Here is a 17840-nt window from a genome sequence, read left to right as displayed (position 1 = left end):
TACAGAAGTGAATGTGTTGTCATGATTGCTTTACCTAGAAAACCCAGACATATTTTGCTGCAAAAGTGGGAAAGATTATAAACTTGAAGGTTCCTTCAGATGTTCTACAAAACAAGAAGCAGTATCATACCAGTTTTTATGTTTTATGAATTCATTTCATTATTTTTAAAGCTACTATAGTGCTACACAGTGAAACTGCCAGTAGAGAAGCCACTAGCCATCTCTGTATGATGTAAGTCATTTCATTTTATAATATATGGGATACAGCATTTCAGCAGTCTCTGTGATTTGTAAGGAATCTTTCAACCAGAAGTTCCTATCACAAAAATAGATTTTTCATGTTGCCCGTAGGACTGCCTCCATCCTGTTACAGGACAGTAACTCCATAGTATAACAAGGAATATAATGAAGACACAAGCTTCTGATGGTATCTTATCTGGGTATATGATTGTGTGTCTTATCTGCGTTTCTCACTAACCACATTCAAATTCATATAACTCTACAAAATGTGGATCTAACAACTTGGGTAGGCAAAGCAGAAATCACTGATTGCACTTTGCACTGAAGCAAAATTGAAGATACACATTAAAATGTTAACCTAGAAATGTGATTTGAAATGTGATTTATTTATTTATTTATTTTATTAGGAATGATTTGATTTGATTCTTTATTCATTAAGCATGGCTTATGTAGCCAGAATCTATGCTTGGCTGACTCAAGACTCAGTAGAAAGTTTATTCTGTGGTTCTATATATATCATGTATCACAATGTGAAAGTTTGAAGAATTGAAAGAATCACAGAATTACAGAATCGTCTAGGTTGGAAGAGACCTCCAAGATCATCTAGTCCAACCTCTGTCCTAACACTAACAAGACCTCCACTAAACCATATCACTAAGGACTACATCTAAATGTCTTTTAAAGACCTCCAGGGATGGCGACTCAACCACATCCCTGGGCAGCCCATTCCAATGCCTAACAACCCTTTCAGTAAAGAAGTTCTTCCTAATATCCAACCTAAACCTCCCCTGGCGCAACTTGAGCCCATTCCCCCTCGTCCTGCCACCAGGCACGTGGGAGAATAGACCAACCCCCACCTCGCTACAGCCTCCTTTAAGGTACCTATAGAGAGCGATGAGGTCTCCCCTGAGCCTCCTCTTCTCCAGGCTAAACAACCCCAGCTCCCCCAGCAGCTCCTTGTAAGACTTGTTCTCCAGACCCCTCACCAGCCTCGTCGCCCTTCTCTGGACTCTCTCGAGCACCTCCATCTCCTTCTTGTAGCGAGGGGCCCAAAACTGAACACAGTACTCAAGGTGTGGCCTCACCAGAGCCGAGTACAGGGGGACAATCACCTCCCTAGACCTGCTGGCCACGCTGCTTCGTATACAAGCCAGGATTCTGTTGGCCTTCTTGGCCACCTGAGCACACTGCTGCCTCATATTCAGCTGCCTATCAACCAGTACTCCCAGGTCCTTCTCAGCCAGGCAGCTTTCCAACCACTCATCTCCCAGCCTGTAGCGCTGCTTGGGGTTGTTGCACCCCAGGTGCAGGACCCGGCACTTGGCCTTGTTGAACTTCATACAGTTGACCTCAGCCCATCGGTCCAGCCTATCCAGATCCTCCTGCAGAGCCTTCCTACCCTCGAGCAGATCGACACACGCACCTAACTTGGTGTCACCTGCAAACTTACTGAGGGTGCACTCGATCCCCTCGTCCAGGTCATCAATAAAGATATTAAAGAGGACTGGCCCCAGTACTGAGCCCTGGGGGACTCCACTAGTGACCGGCCTCCAACTGGATTTGGCTCCATTCACCACAACTCTTTGGGCCCAGCCATCCAGCCAGTTCTTAACCCAACGAAGCGTACGCCAGTCCAAGCCACGAGCAGCCAGTTTCTTGAGGAGAATGTTGTGGGAAACGGTGTCAAAAGCCTTACTGAAGTCAAGGTAGACCACATCCACAGCCTTCCCCTCATCCACTAAGCGCGTCACTTGGTCATAGAAGGAGATCAGGTTCATCAAGCAGGACCTACCTTTCATAAACCCATGCTGACTGGGCCTGATCGCCTGGTCGCCCTTCAAGTGCCGCGTGATGACATTCAAGATAATCTGCTCCATGAGCTTCCCTGGCACTGAGGTCAAACTAACAGGCCTATAGTTCCCCGGGTCTACCCTCTGGCCCTTCTTGTAGATGGGCGCCACATTTGCTAGCCGCCAGTCGACTGGACCTCTCCTGATAACCAGGACTGCCAATAAATGATGGAAAGCGGCTTGGCCAGCTCCTCCGCCAGTTCTCTCAGTACCCTCGGGTGGATCCCATCCGGCCCCATCGACTTGCATACATCCAAGTGCTGTAGCAGGTCGCCAACCATTTCCTCGTGGATAGCGAGGGCCACATCCTGTTCCTCATCCCCTTCCACCAGCTCAGGGTACCAGGTATCCAGAGAACAACTGGTCTTGCCGCTAAAGACTGAGGCAAAGAAGGCATTGAGTACCTCAGCCTTTTCCTCATCTTTTGTAACTAAGTTTCCCCCCGCACCCAGTAAAGGATGGAGATTCTCCTTAGTCCTCCTTTTGGTGTTGATGTATTTGTAAAAACGTTTTTTGTTATCTTTAACGGCAGTAGCCAGATTGAGCTCCAGATGAGCTTTGGCCTTTCTAATTTTGTCCCTGCACAGCCTTGCAACATCCTTATAGTCCTCTTGAGTAGCCCGCCCTTTTTTCCAAAGATTATAAACCCTCCTTTTTCTCCTAAGCTCGAGCCACAACTCTCTGTTCAGCCAGGCCGGTCTTCTTCCGCGCCGGCTCGTCTTTGGGCACGTGGGGACAGACCGCTCCTGAGCCATTAAGATTTCCTTCTTGAAGAGTGCCCAGCCTTCCTGGACTCCTCTGCCCTTCAGAACCTCCTCCCAAGGGACTCTGCCAACCAGTGTCCTGAACAGCTCAAAGTCAGCCCTCCAGAAGTCCAAGACAGCGGTTTTACTGGTCCCCTTCCTGACTTTGCCAAGAATAGAGAATTCTACCATTTCGTGGTCACTCTGCCCAAGACAGCTCCCGACCACCACATCTCCCACCAGTCCGTCCCTGTTTGTGAACAGAAGGTTTAGCGGGGCACCTCCCCTGGTAGGCTCTCTAACCAGCTGCATCAGGAAGCTATCTTCCACGCTCTCCAGAAACCTCCTAGACTGCTTTCTCTGGGCTGTGTTGTGCTTCCAGGATGTCTGGGAAGTTGAAGTCCCCCACGAGAACAAGCGCTGACGATTTCGCGGCTTCTGCCAGCTGCCTGTAGAACTCCTCATCTATCTCCTCATGCTGGTTCGGTGGTCTTTAACAGACCCCCACCAGGATGCTTGCCTTGTTGGCCTTCCCTCTGATCCTAACCCATAGAGACTCAACCTTACCATTCCCACCCTCAAGTTCCTCAACATCAAAACACTCTCTAATATAGAGAGCCACACCACCACCCCTTCTGTGCTGCCTGTCCCTTCTGAAGAGCCTATAGCCAGGCATTGCAGCACTCCAGTCATGGGAGTGGTCCCACCACGTTTCCATGATGGCAACCAAGTCATAGCCTGCCTGCTGCACGATGGCTTCCAGCTCCTCTTGTTTGTTACCCATGCTGCGTGCACTAGTGTAGATGCACTTCAGCTGGGCCATTGCCTTCTTCCCCAGCTTTGCCATTGTTCCCCTGGTACAGCTCCAACAAGCCTAATTTCAGCCCCGTCCCCCTTCTTTCCTAGTTTAAAGCCCTCTCAACGAGCCCTGCCAGCTCCTGGGCTAGGATCCGTCTTCCCCTTAGAGATAGGGACCCGTCTGCGGTCACCAGGCCAGGTGCCGAGTAAAGTGCCCCATGGTCAAAAAACCCAAAATTTCTGTGTTGGCACCAGCCTCTGAGCCACGTGATAATCAGGTGGGCTTTCCGTGTCCTCTCGGTACCCCTCCCTGCCACTGCAGGGATGGACGAAAACACCACCTGTACTCCCGCTCCATCCACTAACCGTCCCAGTCCCCTAAAGTCCCCTTTGATAGCCTTCAGGCTTCTCTCTTCAATATCATCACTGCTAGCCTGGACTATCAAAAGAGGGTAGTAGTCAGAGGGGCGAACCAGGTTGGGAAGCTTTCTGGCAACATCCCTGACCCTGGCCCCAGGGAGGCAGCAGACTTCCCTACGGGTAGGGTCAGGTCGACAAATAGGGCCCTCTGATCCCCTGAGAAGGGAGTCACCTACAACGATCACCCTTCTGTCTTTCTTGGTGGAGGCTGTCTTGAGGCGTGGAGTCAGCTTCCTCACCCTAGGCATCCTCCTGGGTAGACTTTCTACCTCGTCCTCACCCGCCAGTCTCTCAAGCTCCAGGGCCTCAAATCTGTTATGTAAGGGCACCTGGGAAGGAGGGGCCAGTGGGGGGGTGCGTTGCCTGCGAGGTCGAGCAGGGACCTGTCTCCATTCCTCCTCAACTCCTAGGTCGCCTCCGTCTGCCCGACAGCGACAGGGCAGGGGGTCCACCCCCATTTGGGGTGTCTCACCCCGGTACCTCTCCTTCAGGCCCTGCAGGGAGTCGCTCCACCAGTCTATCTCCCGCTCACACTCCCTGATAGCCCTCAACCTATCCACCCCCTCTTTGAGTTCTGCCACGAGGCAGACCAGGTCATCCACCTGCTCGCATCTCACACACACGGTGCCTCTGCCTCCCTCAGATGGCAGCAACAGGCTCAGACACTCCCTGCACCCAGAGACCTGAACTGCTGCATTGTTGAGCAGGCGGTCAGTCTGGGTGGTTACAGACTTTCTAGAGAGAGCGCTCTGCCTGGTGTAGACCATTGCAGCCTAGTTAGCGGTCGACAGCCATTAAAGGTGCTGTTCTTATGGGCGGGGGGAAACTCTGCCTTCTCCGCCCTCCCTGCGTGAACTGCCGCGCAAACTGCCGCGCCACTCCCTTCTGACGCGCCACGCCCTGGTCGCCGTGCTCCCTAGGGGCTGCTTTTGAACAGCCGGGGAGGGGGCGCTGCTGGCTCCGCCTACGCCTCGTCAGCTTCCCTCGCGAGGGCTGCCGGGTCCTGGCAGCTCCCTCGAGCAGCCTCGATGTCGGAAAAAAAGCCCTGCCTGTCCCGATCCCTCGCTCCGCTGCAGAACGCGCCTGCCCCGGAGCCGATCGCCTCGGCAAGAATCCTTACACTCAATTCTTTACCTATTGAGAGGACAACTACAACATTATTGATGGGTAACTCAGTTATTCTAAATGGTAAAAACATTGTCTAAATTGCAGTTGGCTTTGATCAGATATTTTGGGGGATTGCTATGTTTCAAAATAAGGCTTATACAGATAGTATCTTATGTGATATTATATATATTAATGTACATTTCTGTGAGTTTTTCTCAGCTTCCATTAAACATCTAGTGTTGTAGTTTACAGGAGAGAAATTTAAGCTACATTTTTTTTGCAACTCAGGTAAATTTCACTATGTGATTCAAGAACCAGTTTTAGAAAATGTCAAATTAGTTGTTCATTTTGAAGCAAGATCATGTAGCATTTGTATGCTTCATTGCAGTTTGCACTGCAAGTTACTGTTTTCATACCTGCATCTTCAGAAACTCTCCAAAATAACTGCTCAAAGCGTAGCAATAAGTAGATCTTAAGTACGTTCACACTGAGACAATTTCATTATATGTGTGTGTGTGTGTGTGTTCTGAATGTTATTTTCTTGCGTATTTGATAATGCTGGCATAAACAGAGACTTGCTTTTTCTATGTTGCATCACACCTAAAAGTAACTGTTTCTACCAATCAGGGAGCTAGTTAAGGAAAACTTTGGTCCCTTCACTAGTTGATTCTTAACAAAGGTGGGCAAAGAAATCCCTTCAATGGGGGAAAATAGCTACTCTGACTTACCATAGCAGCTCAAAACAGAAATAGTGACATATTATGTCACCAGTCACCTGGTTTTAAGCAGAACTAACTTCTTTTGACCAGTCATGGATTTTCATTATCTTTGCTTCAGACAGACAATCTTCACATAATCCTCCATCCTAATTGCTGTGAACTTCAAACCGCCTCCATATAGTTTACGCTGACTGAACTAGAAAGTATCACACGTTTAATCTTTCTCACAGCATCCATTTTTTCCTTAGTTCTTCAGTTGCTAAAACGTATTACTGGGCTGTTCTTTGGGCCTGTGGCACTATCTGAATAATGGTGCCTTCCATTAACTATGTAATCCTTATTTGTAATTTGCAATGATAACATTGTGAAAGTCCATTTCCAAAGAAAAAAATCATAGATAGATGGAAGACCTTCAAAGACAAGTATAGGACGAGTAAAACTAAGTCTCTTAGCCTCTTTCTACATCCATTGGCAACAGATGGAAGTACCTGAAGTCTTACATTCACTTTCAACTCTAGTTGTAAATCTGAATATATTTGTCCCATCCCTTCACATGCAACTCTAAAACAATCAGTCGACAATTCTTTTGTTTTATGCTTAACTTCCTTCACAATGTCTCAGTTGTGGGAAGAGACAAAGCAGTAATATGTTGTGATCAACTGTTTTTTATTTTGTTGTTGTTGTTGTTTTTTATTCCTTTTATAAACATTAACACAGATATAACTACTTTAAAATGTTTCTTTTTTTAAGAAAGACATCAAAAATATAGTATTCATTAGACAACAGATGTTATCTCCCCTTCTTACTGCCTGCAGACAGACAGTAAAACATTAAAATTGATAGCTATTTGATAAGGGATGAGTCATCCTAGCTTACTTTCAGTCACTTCTCTCCTATTCTAAATTTGTTTTTCAATTGTCAGAGCCTCTGTATCGTCAGCATTGCTTATTACCTCAACTTTCCATAGAGGGAGAATTGGTGTACTTAGTCCTGGTCCTAATGGGATTTGTTCCAGGTTTCATTTCACTATGAATTGAACACCATTCTACACATTTTATCCTATGACCTAAGTAGGCTAGACTGAAAGAAAGGATCCAAAAGGTCGTACAAATATTTCCTTTTTTTTTTTTTTTAACCCTCACTTCTACTGCATTCTCATCACCAGTATGAACCAAAGCACGCAAGAATCAAGCAGAGAGAGACTTAGCCCAGAAACATCAGTGATTTTGTATTTGTCTCTCTTCAGAAGAATAGTGAATTGTACAGTTAGAATATTTTCTTCTCCTTCTGATCTTTTAACTGGATTATCAATGTCCTCCTTTGATTTTATGAATGACTTATTTTAAGAGAAAGGGATCATATGAATTCTAAAGCTGTTGTATCCCTTGAAAAAGAATTTTAAATGCTGTGATGTGAAAGTGGGACAGAAGGATTCAACTGACTGAAAAAGCAGTCAGAGGAGAACGCTGATCTCAAGAGAAGCAGCTAGAAAATAAAATCAAACGGTTCTAGATAATCTTAGTTCAACTGATGGACAATCAGTTGGAAGGTGTTAGTTTGGATAAAAGGAGGTTTGCAATTATTTGAAACCAGAAAATAAGAATAAGGAAAAAAAAATATGGATAAGAGAAAAAAAAAAGCAGGACAAATAGGATGAGAAAAAGATACAAACATGAAACCATGAAAAAAATAAACTGAACTACTTTTGAGTACTGCATATTTCTGTTGTGTACTGACTGTATTGTGTTGTGTATCTGTACTTAGTTCATAGACAAAGGTTGCATCCAGTTCTTAATAAATAGGCCAGACCAGCTGTATTTGGCATGCATCACTTCAGAAATTCCACTTTTATTTGAACAAACATTCCCTCTGTTCTAAACATGGTGGAACCACCCTCATATCATTACAAAAAAAAAAAAAAAGCCATTGTGTGTGGGCATAAAATGTTATTGAAGTCATTCTGTTCTGCCCACTTTGTATTTTCATTAAAAAGTAGATAACACAGTTCTGCAGCATTGTAAATATGAGATCGAAATTGTGCGAATTAAAGCAAATACTTCAAACACAAGCTCAGAAAATCTCTAATATTTAAACATTAAAATATGGAATGTTTTTTATGTAGAGTGTATGTAACATACAAAATCTTCATGCAAAACAAGAGTTAGTCTTAAAGACATACAGTTTTTCAGCTCTCATATTCATGCTGTCAGACAGACTGCAGTTAAATAACTGTTTGGATGATACCTGCAAAATAAACCTCTACCATTTCTCTTTATGAAATGCATTTTTCCTGTTGAGCATATTGAAATAAATTAAAGTAGAAACATTTATTTCCATTTAATACTCTACCTTACATATGGAAATAAGGTTAGGTCAGAAAGGAGACAGATGATTATCCTTCAGAGAATAAGAAAACACAAGATATTCCACTTAATTAACCCCAGGATAGATCTACAGATAGCCTACATTAGTGTCATACTAGGGAAAGGAATTAAGTTTTAAAGTTGATAGAATATTTATCTGTAAAAAATAAATTGCAATGCAAAATTCTGCCTTATATATTTCAGATAGGTCTTTGTTACACTACATTTTTACTAAAATGACAAACTGAGTTATGCCAAGCTCTAGAACTTGTCCCTGAGATATACTTGGTAATCCTAGTTTTGCCAGCTTAGCAAACTAGCTTTTTTTTTTTTTAACTCATAAAGTTGTTGAACATGTCAGATTGCCTACTTTGAGAACAATGTAAATTTAAAATTGAATTACTTTGGACCTAGCTGCTTGTTGAACAAGGACCAGAGCCTTCAGCATCTTTTAAAACTATTCTAAGTCTTCTAATATTGAGAAAATCATGTCTCCAAAATGTAGGATCACTAGTACCATAAATTTGCATAGATTTAGGAGAAAAAATCTACCTACATATTGAGGAGAACTTGCAAATCCTGCCTTAATAATTTCTCTTGCTATCTGGTTCTGTGAGAGTTGAGAACAGATAGCACAGTCAGAATACTCTGACTATTGAAGATTTTTGTTATATACCTTAGTGGAATAATAAATTCAATTCTGTTTTATTTTCACTACATTACGTTTGAGAGCTTATTGAATACATTGTACAAAACAAAGAAATGACATGGTTCACATTACAAGGGCCTACACACCCCCAAATAAAATCAAGGTTTGAAATGAACAAGCACTGCCTTTAAATAACATAGATGAAATTTTATAAGTATTATCTCAGAGATGGATGTTAAAATTTTAAAATGGTCTGTATGGCTACCGAAATTTTCAATAGCATCCTGGTGCTAATGTATAGAGAATTTGATACATGCACAATTTGATAATTAATGTTTAATGCATTAATGCATAATGTCTTTAGAAATGTATCTGTGACATCAAAACCATGGTGCTAGTGAAAGCAAATAAGACCAATGTTCTAAGCGTGTAAACTAGAAATTCATTATGCTTTTTGAAGATGTTCATTTTTGTAATTTCTTTCATTTTATATGACATCAGAAAGCACATCTGGATTCCCCAATATATGAAAGCCTCTGTTTATTTTGAGGCATCTAATCAACTCCCTTCACATTAATTAATTGGCACTCTTAAAGCTAAGCATATGTTCAATCTAGATCAAGGCCATCATAACAGTCACCCCCCTCAAAATCTTTTGAATTTAAATATCTTTCTTCTATATAGTAGCACTATCAACACTTTGCAATTAATTTTAATGATTATTACTCATCTAGTCTCCTCAACCACCTACACATTGGTTTCAAAATGCTTCTTATTTTTGTTGTTTTGTGGTTGAGCATGGTCATCTGTATAGGTTCAGTACATATGGTGATGCTTCATCTACAGCAAAAAATGCAAAACTATTTTTGGATTTGAGCAATATTGCCATAAGTTTTTCACAGCTTTACAACAGCAAGAAATGTTAAAACTGCTTGTTTCTCTACCATAAAATTGACAAAATATTGCCTAGTAGAACTCTTCCAGAAATTTGCAGTTTCGTGGAGACATCCAATAGAGATGGAGTCACCTTTTGTTATGTGAGTAACCAAAAAAAATCAGCCTTCGTTTACATTCAGTAAATAATAGGTATCTCGTGGATCTGAAACAGAAGCAGCTGGAATTGCGCAAGGTGATTATTTTTCTCTTCTTTATGATCATAACAGACTGTTAGCTATTGCCACTAGCAATATCTTTATACTCAAGTTCTGCTCTGATGTAGAACAACTAAGATACTGTATTTTACCCTTGAAAATACTGTAGTCATCCTAAAAATTATTCTGAAAATTACCAAGTATCACTTCTCCTTAAGAACAGAACACCTCCAGGTTCAATCAAAAGGAAAAACATTTTGAAACTCATGAAGATAGGTCTGTTAGGAGCAAATCACTTTATTCCTTACATGAAGATGGCTGACTATGAGGAAATTACAGATATCACAATATTCAATGTGCTTCTAAAAGACATAGATGGAATGCAAGGGAGAAACTCAGTCAATATTTCCAGGCACTATGTATTGATCACTAATATGACGCCCCCCAGGGAGCTACATTACCTTCCATTAATTAAAAAGTATTAGCTCTAATCTCCTTTAGCGTGAGAATATTAATTTATGTTGCTAATGGGCCCTCCTCCACTGTTTAGCATTTCCTAGCCAAAACACTGTAATTCTACAGAATCTCGCCTCATCCAACTCTATTTCATGGCTGAAAAGAATCCCAGTTAAACCACAGATGGTGTTTTTGCAAGGAGAGTACCAAAAGAAGATTTGCAGAGAAAATAAACCACACAGCAAAACACCACACAGCCATGTTATTTATCCTTAGACTGCTATCAGTTTCTACTTAGATGATTGATTCATGCTGAATCTGTAATTTCATTCTTTTGCTGAAAGGATTGATAATGCATTTTTAATTTCGTCTCATACTCTTTTTTCTGATAGTTTTTATTTTATTTTATTTTCATAATAGCTTCAATGAAGAGGATCTTCTAGTGAAAGGAACAGACTTCTGGAGTTTAAAACAAAAAACACTAAAAATAGTTCTTCTCATAAGACCCCCCAGTTAAAAATAAATAAATAAATAAATAGATAAATAAATAACAATGTGCATCTTCTCTTTAGCTGATGAATTTCAAGAAATAACATTTAAACTGAGTGACCAGACATAATTGTTGCTTTGCAAATTTTTTCACCTACTGGCATGAAGGAAGATCTGTTGATAAATATGTTCCTCATTTGATTGATTCCTGCCCAAAACCTGTTTTAATTCAGAGTTTCAGAGAAACAAAGGGGAAAAAATCCTCACTCAGTCTAGCAGAGATATGGATGAATGCATGCCAATAATTTAATACATAATGCAAGCAATAAATAAAGGAGCACAGCTTAGAGAAATTGCAGGCTGCCTTCTTGCAGCCAAGAGCAGTCAAATGTTGTCTGCTTTCCTGCAGAAGAACTAAGCAACTGTTGAAAAGCAGAATTTGTAAGATGATTGATACCTTTCCCAATGAAAACTGGAAACCACTAACTGTTTTATTCTAGTTTCCATATGCTGTCACTAATAAATTAGCAGACTGATGGCTAGCATTATTTTAAAATATCAACAAATGAGATGTTGCGCTAAAAAAGAGATGACCAAATGGACAACCACCAGCTGGAGAAATTAGATAAATCTGAGTTTCCTGAGGTGAATACTTCTGCATATCCTATATGTCAGTAGAGAAATGGATAAAAGAAATGGCCCTTATTTGGCTATGATGTGATTTGCTATTGCCAGCCACAGGTGGCAAATATGTCACCTTCCCATAGGACTGGGAGAAGAAAAAAAATAAAAATGGAAATGGTTCCTTATTATATGCACTATATAATAAGCAATCCTTAATAAAGATATGTTCTGTACAGACTGGATAAACAAATTAGATTTTGCTCTCATCATTATTTCAGAGCATATTAACAGAACTAAAGCCCACCTGATACAGTAGTTAAGCTTAAGCATAACTTTAAGTACCTGAGTAGCTCTATTAACTGTAATGATGTTATGTATTTACATATGTGTGCTGTAGCAAAATCCAGTCTGAGCCTTCTGTTCTTTATAAAATAGTAAAAAGAGAAGATATATTGTCATGGAGTTGTTTTCTTTATTAGAAATTTCCAGAAAGAAGTCCATGTTTAGACTGGGTTAATATTCAAACGAGAATTACTATGCATATTCTTCTGTTTATTGAGATAGTATTTTAATTTGATTTTAATGACTGTGAAGCACTCTGAGATATTTGCAGGAATACTGCTCTATAAACACAAGTGGCTGATTACATTACGAATTTTTAGTATGTCACTTCTAGTACAGAGGAACTAGACGTTTTTCAACAGAGTTGGAAAAGCTCAGGTACCAGCTAACCAGAATTCTTCAGCAATAAATTGACCCATAAAGCAGTATCAATATCCTGTGCAAACCTGTCTTTTTTATCTCATATTTGCACTGCGTCTTTGCCTTTTTGTGCTATAGTCTATGTCTTAAGGTTAGAAGCTAGAGCTGCAGAAATACATCCTTATTGCACTTGAACTCTTTTTAAAGAACATATCTGATTTAGAGATTGTTGTTCCTGAAAGCAAGAGGCTGGAGTACTGCCATGAACTCACAAAAGAATAAAAACTATCATGCAAGCTACTACGTATAGCTACTGTTGCTGTCCTTGGTGCCGACTCATAATGTCACAAAATCTGGACAACTATTTAGCATTTTAAATTGTGAGATTACTATTTCGTGTGCATAAATGAGTGTCCACCGTTATTAACCTACTAACTATACATGAGTTAGTACTTGAATTGGCATTTTCATCTGGAGGGAAATAGTAGACACTTGCCAGGCTTATTATTATATAAATAAAAGCATTCTATGTAGTGTTATTTTATACTACTACTGGAAAACAACTGAAACAAATGGGATTTGAATATTAACTTATTCAAATTGTGTCTTAAAATCAGTTTGAATTATAGCCATCACCTGAAGCGTAATGGAAGTGTGGAAGTGGTTTGACTTTGTAGGACTTGTGGTGACATAATAAAACAGTTGTAAATTCCACTGCAGCAGCATATCTCCACCTCGCCACACCTCTTGACAAACTTTTTTTTATTACTGTTCAGCTTTTCCTATGACATGGACAAAAGGAGATATGAAATGAGCCTCTCACATAAAAAAGCCTAGGTAGCATGAATGCACTGATTCAGATCACCAATAGAGATGAAAACAGATCCATGTCCTATCCATGTCAGAGCTGCACTGATTTATGATGAGGATCTAGTTCTTTACATAAACTGTCAACCACTGCACGCAGATTTCACAGACTTGGGAATCTGAACACCTCAACCGGACTGCTAGTATTTGAATCAGTGATACCAGTCTCAAAGTGAAAAATCTAGGAGAAATGTTAACATATGTTCAGCTAATCAAATATGAAACAATGCATTTTATAGTCTTTCAATAAAATTGCTTTTTAAAGAATAATACACATTTCCTAGCTATCAAAATGTACTACATGGGCTATTACATGCTATACCTGTGCTAGTATATTTCTTCACTTTTTTTTTTTTTTTTTTCATGGAATAGTGCAATAATTTTTTATAGTATTTTAGCCCAGAGAGACATAACTTACCATGTTGTATACCTTTCCTTTGTTGAACTCGATAACTACATGCTTGGAAAAATGCCAGGGGACAGTATGTTGTTTGTTTTTATATTGTCACTCCTAATATAAATGCCTGTCTTCCTGTATTTCACATGAGACAAGGTACATGGTTAACTAGTATTTCCTGTTCTTATTCATTTATGCCAAAGTCTTTCTTACTGGGATATCCAGAGGACAATTATCACAATCAAACCAGAAAATCTTATTTTCTGCTTTTTACGTAGGAAAAATTGAGACACAAATTCTTAGACTTGCCCAAGCTCAAACCCTGATTCAATCCCTATACATTAGAAACAATGAGTTGGAGTTTCTGCCAGCTTAGCCTGTGACTTACAGTAATTAAATAGTTATTAAATAATATTTGTGAAGCCAAAACTGGAAAGAATGATTCTAGCTATTGAACAACACCTATAGATCATATCATCATGCTTCAGTATGAATACTCCATTTCCCCTCTAGCAATGTGTTATAAATTGCATTTTTTTTCCTTTGATGACTTATTTGACTCTTTAGGTGTTGTGAGGTGAGCCTGTGTGTGTGTGTGTGTGTGTGTGTGTGTTACTCAAGATTTGATTGACTGGTCCATCTTCCTGGAAAATCTTACCATTTGTATTCCTACCCTTCCCCCTGCCTTCTTTGGAAATCCTATTTCTAATCAGTAATATGTTGGTGGTTGTTCTTTCTTCTTTCCAAAACAAGGATTAAAACCAAACATCTATATACCCTTGTGTTCAATTGTTGCTTTCCTGTCTTGTCTGTATATCACAAAGAATCAAAACTGTCGAGAGCTACAAAGTAAGCCATGAAGTAGAGCATATCATTCAATCACCTGAGATAAGAGTAGACACAGAATTGACTTGCTACAAGTTACAGAATCATTGACATACACCATAGCATGATACTCATTGACTTATACTTCAATATGTGTTTAACTTAATTTAGGATTTATAGATTTTCACGGTGAACTACACAATTAGCAAAAACTGCACAATTCAGACTACACTATCAAAGCAGTGTGTATTTATTAAGTGACTTTTGTTAAGGTATTTGTTAAGTGACTCATAGGTTGAACAGAAGCCCTAAACAAAACCCACTTTACGTTTCTACAATATGCTTCTCCTGCAAAAGAACTTCTATCTGGCTTTCTTTTTTCTTTTATTAAACTTGTGGTATGAGAAATGAATGTCTTGGCTAAAGTTTTTAAAAGTTCTTAAGTAAAAAAAAAAAAAGAAGAAAACAAAAAATGAAATGCCTTTCTGTTCTAAATTTTGTTTAACAGACAGTCATTCATTTTTGGTGTAGACTTATGAATAAATGCATATATATATATATATATAAATGTATATATATACACACACACACACAAAATCTCTTTCCAGAAAAGAATCCCAGTGATTGGGAATTTGAGATGTAGCTTTTAAGATATTACTCCTGTGCATATTGGAAACTGTAAGAAGAGAAAGGGCTGGAGCTGAAAGCAAAAGGAAGGACTTTTACCATTATAAATACAAACCTGATATATAATAATGAAAGCCAATAACAGAACCAGATGTTGAAACAGGCCTGGCTGCCCTCACAGCTCTCACAGAGCAAGCAATGGGACCTAACTACACTGTTCCATGAGTTACATAGCACCAGTGAATTAAATATCTTCTGTGTCTACTCTCTGCATATGCAGCCAGATACCTGAACAAGCAACAAAGGGTATATGAGTGCAGGTTACTGTCGCTCCTGACTTCCATTTACATAAAAAGGAGACCACTAAAGAAACATCTTCAACTTTTCTTTCTGAAGACAGGTTTACAGAAAGAATACCCAAGAATATGAGCAGGACAGTTTGCTACTCTTGCACCACTGTGTAACTTTGTAAGCCTTTGGAGGTGGAGACGGGACAGTCAATCAGTCAAAAGGTATTCAGTGACTAATTGTTAATTGTTTTATATTTCATTCAGATGCAAGCCTTAAAAGTTTCTGACCATTCATTTAAGCTTTGATTGCTCTAGAGCATCTATGTACCTAGTATGCTTGATCCGTTTAGTAGGTTTTTGTTGATATAAAAGATTCTTTTGACTTTATAACAAGGATTTTTACTTTTGATTCAGAGGGACAAATTTGAACCTTATCCTCCCTGCTTTTCTTGTGAGTTTCTTATAAGCTTTGTTGGTCACTTTTTTTTTTTTTTTTTTAAACCATTAATTTTCTTCTGGAGTAAATTGAGAGAAAAATAAATAAATATCTAGCCCTTATGATTGTGGAGAAAAGCCTGAAAATGTGAACTGTGTGCAGTATTAAGGACTAGAAAATTATAGGAAAAATGAAAAAGCCCAAAGGTGTTATTAATTTTTAATCTCATAATTTTTAAGCTGATCATGATTTTTAGCCTTGAGGTTCACACTACTCCATTGTGGTATTTATAGGTTTTCAAGTCTTTAAGTTATAACTACACTCTCAAACTTTTTATATATTTCAAGGAGACAAAGAGTTTACTAATGTTTTTAGGTTTCAAGATCATAGAACTTCTTTCTCCCTTAGGGAATTCCAATAACAAAGCAAAATGAAATAATTCTGTGAATTTCAGTTTCTACTTTATTCACCATAGCCAAATGAGAAATTGGTGGTTACTTGGCATTAAGTACTATATTATCAAGTTAGAGGCACACTAATTCTCTGCATTAGATTTATTCATCAGGGTGTAACATGTCCTCAGACTGAACAACATGCTCCCTGATTAGAATGATTGAACTGAGCTCTGTGTTCACAATGTGGCTGGAAAGAAGATAATCGTTTCCAAGCTGAGAAAGAGAAAAATAAAAAAATAAAAAAATAATAATAATAATAATAAAAAAAAATCCGTCTTGCATCACCAACTGCATTATTCTCAAAGCTCCTTTAGAAGAAGGCAACAAAGTCAATCTATTCATATTCAGTTTTTGAACAGCAAAATACATGCATTGGTACAAATTGATTATAAGGACCCAAACCAAAACCCACAGGAAAGCAGACGAGTCATGCCATAGTCTTGTGACAGGAAAGAAGAAAAATAGAAAAATATTGTGCATTAAGGTAAAGCACATATTTTGTAAGTTGTCTATTTCCACAAAAACATTTCCTGAATCACTTGATTTGATTTGACCTCTTATGTAGAGAATAAGCTTCTAAAAATCTGGCTAATTTTTCTCCTATACACTTTCAGGTAATCATCAAGCTCCTCTTCAAACTGTCTTTGAGCCTGAGAGACTGAGCATCAGTCAATGCTACTTAGCTACAGAATTCCCACTTCAGTGCTGGAGTCTGGATCATACAATCCAGTTTTAGCTTTGCCTGATGTAATTCTTGCTGACATGGTAAAAGATTCCTTTTCTAGATCAAACTTAATATTCAGAAACAGATTTTGAGTTAGCATTTGGAAGATTATTTTTTTGAACCTTTTAAATTTTGGTGCAGTTGCTTACCTCTAATGCTACTAAGATTTCAGGGCTGAAATTCTTAAGTGTATTGTGTGCATTGTTCTCAGTTAAGATCAATACTTGATTCAGTCAGCTATTCAATCAGTGACAGTGGCCCACATCCTCAGCTGCTTCAAAGAAAAGAGCAAGTAGTCCTAATTGCTTGGAGAATCAGTAATTTATAATATTTTACTTTTTTTTTTTTTTTAATTGTAACTGCAACTCTGTAAAGTCCCCTTTAATCTCTCCTTTCTTTTATGTAACTTTCAGTAAGGTTGGCCTCAGTCATACTGCTTAGAAATGAATTCCTTGGACAAATATATAAATATAATACTGTTTATCTTTTCATTCCTTTTAAAATACTTTTTATAATGTTGATTTAATGAAAAATTAAAACCAAGGTGGTGCAGGAGATATTTAGAAATAAAAATAGGGAAATATTTCCAAAATTCTGTATGGTAGAATACAATTATTTTGTACCCAGTGTTCAGACACCAGCTGTGAGCTAGAAGAGTCTTCTGGATAGAATAACATTGGATATGTTGCATTTCAGTCTTTCACTGTCTGCTAATTAGTCAGATTGTATGTTTTTGTTTGTTTGTTTTCCAAAACAGAACTCCTGAAGGAAATGTTTGTTGATTTATTGCTAATATTTCTGGAAATAATTTTAGACATTATTCTGCTATTCTGTTAACCTAAACATTTTAACAGATTATCTCTGAAAAGTTCAGAAGTCAATCAGGTTCCTCCTCAGCAGGCAAAGATGCCATTTGGCTGAAGTCAGTCATCATCCTTATGACTGAAATTAGAGCCTATTTGAAGCAA

Source organism: Cygnus olor, chromosome 7 (genome assembly GCF_009769625.2).
Source record: "Cygnus olor isolate bCygOlo1 chromosome 7, bCygOlo1.pri.v2, whole genome shotgun sequence".
Classification (NCBI taxonomy): domain Eukaryota; kingdom Metazoa; phylum Chordata; class Aves; order Anseriformes; family Anatidae; genus Cygnus; species Cygnus olor.
This window is presented reverse-complemented; position numbering follows the sequence as displayed.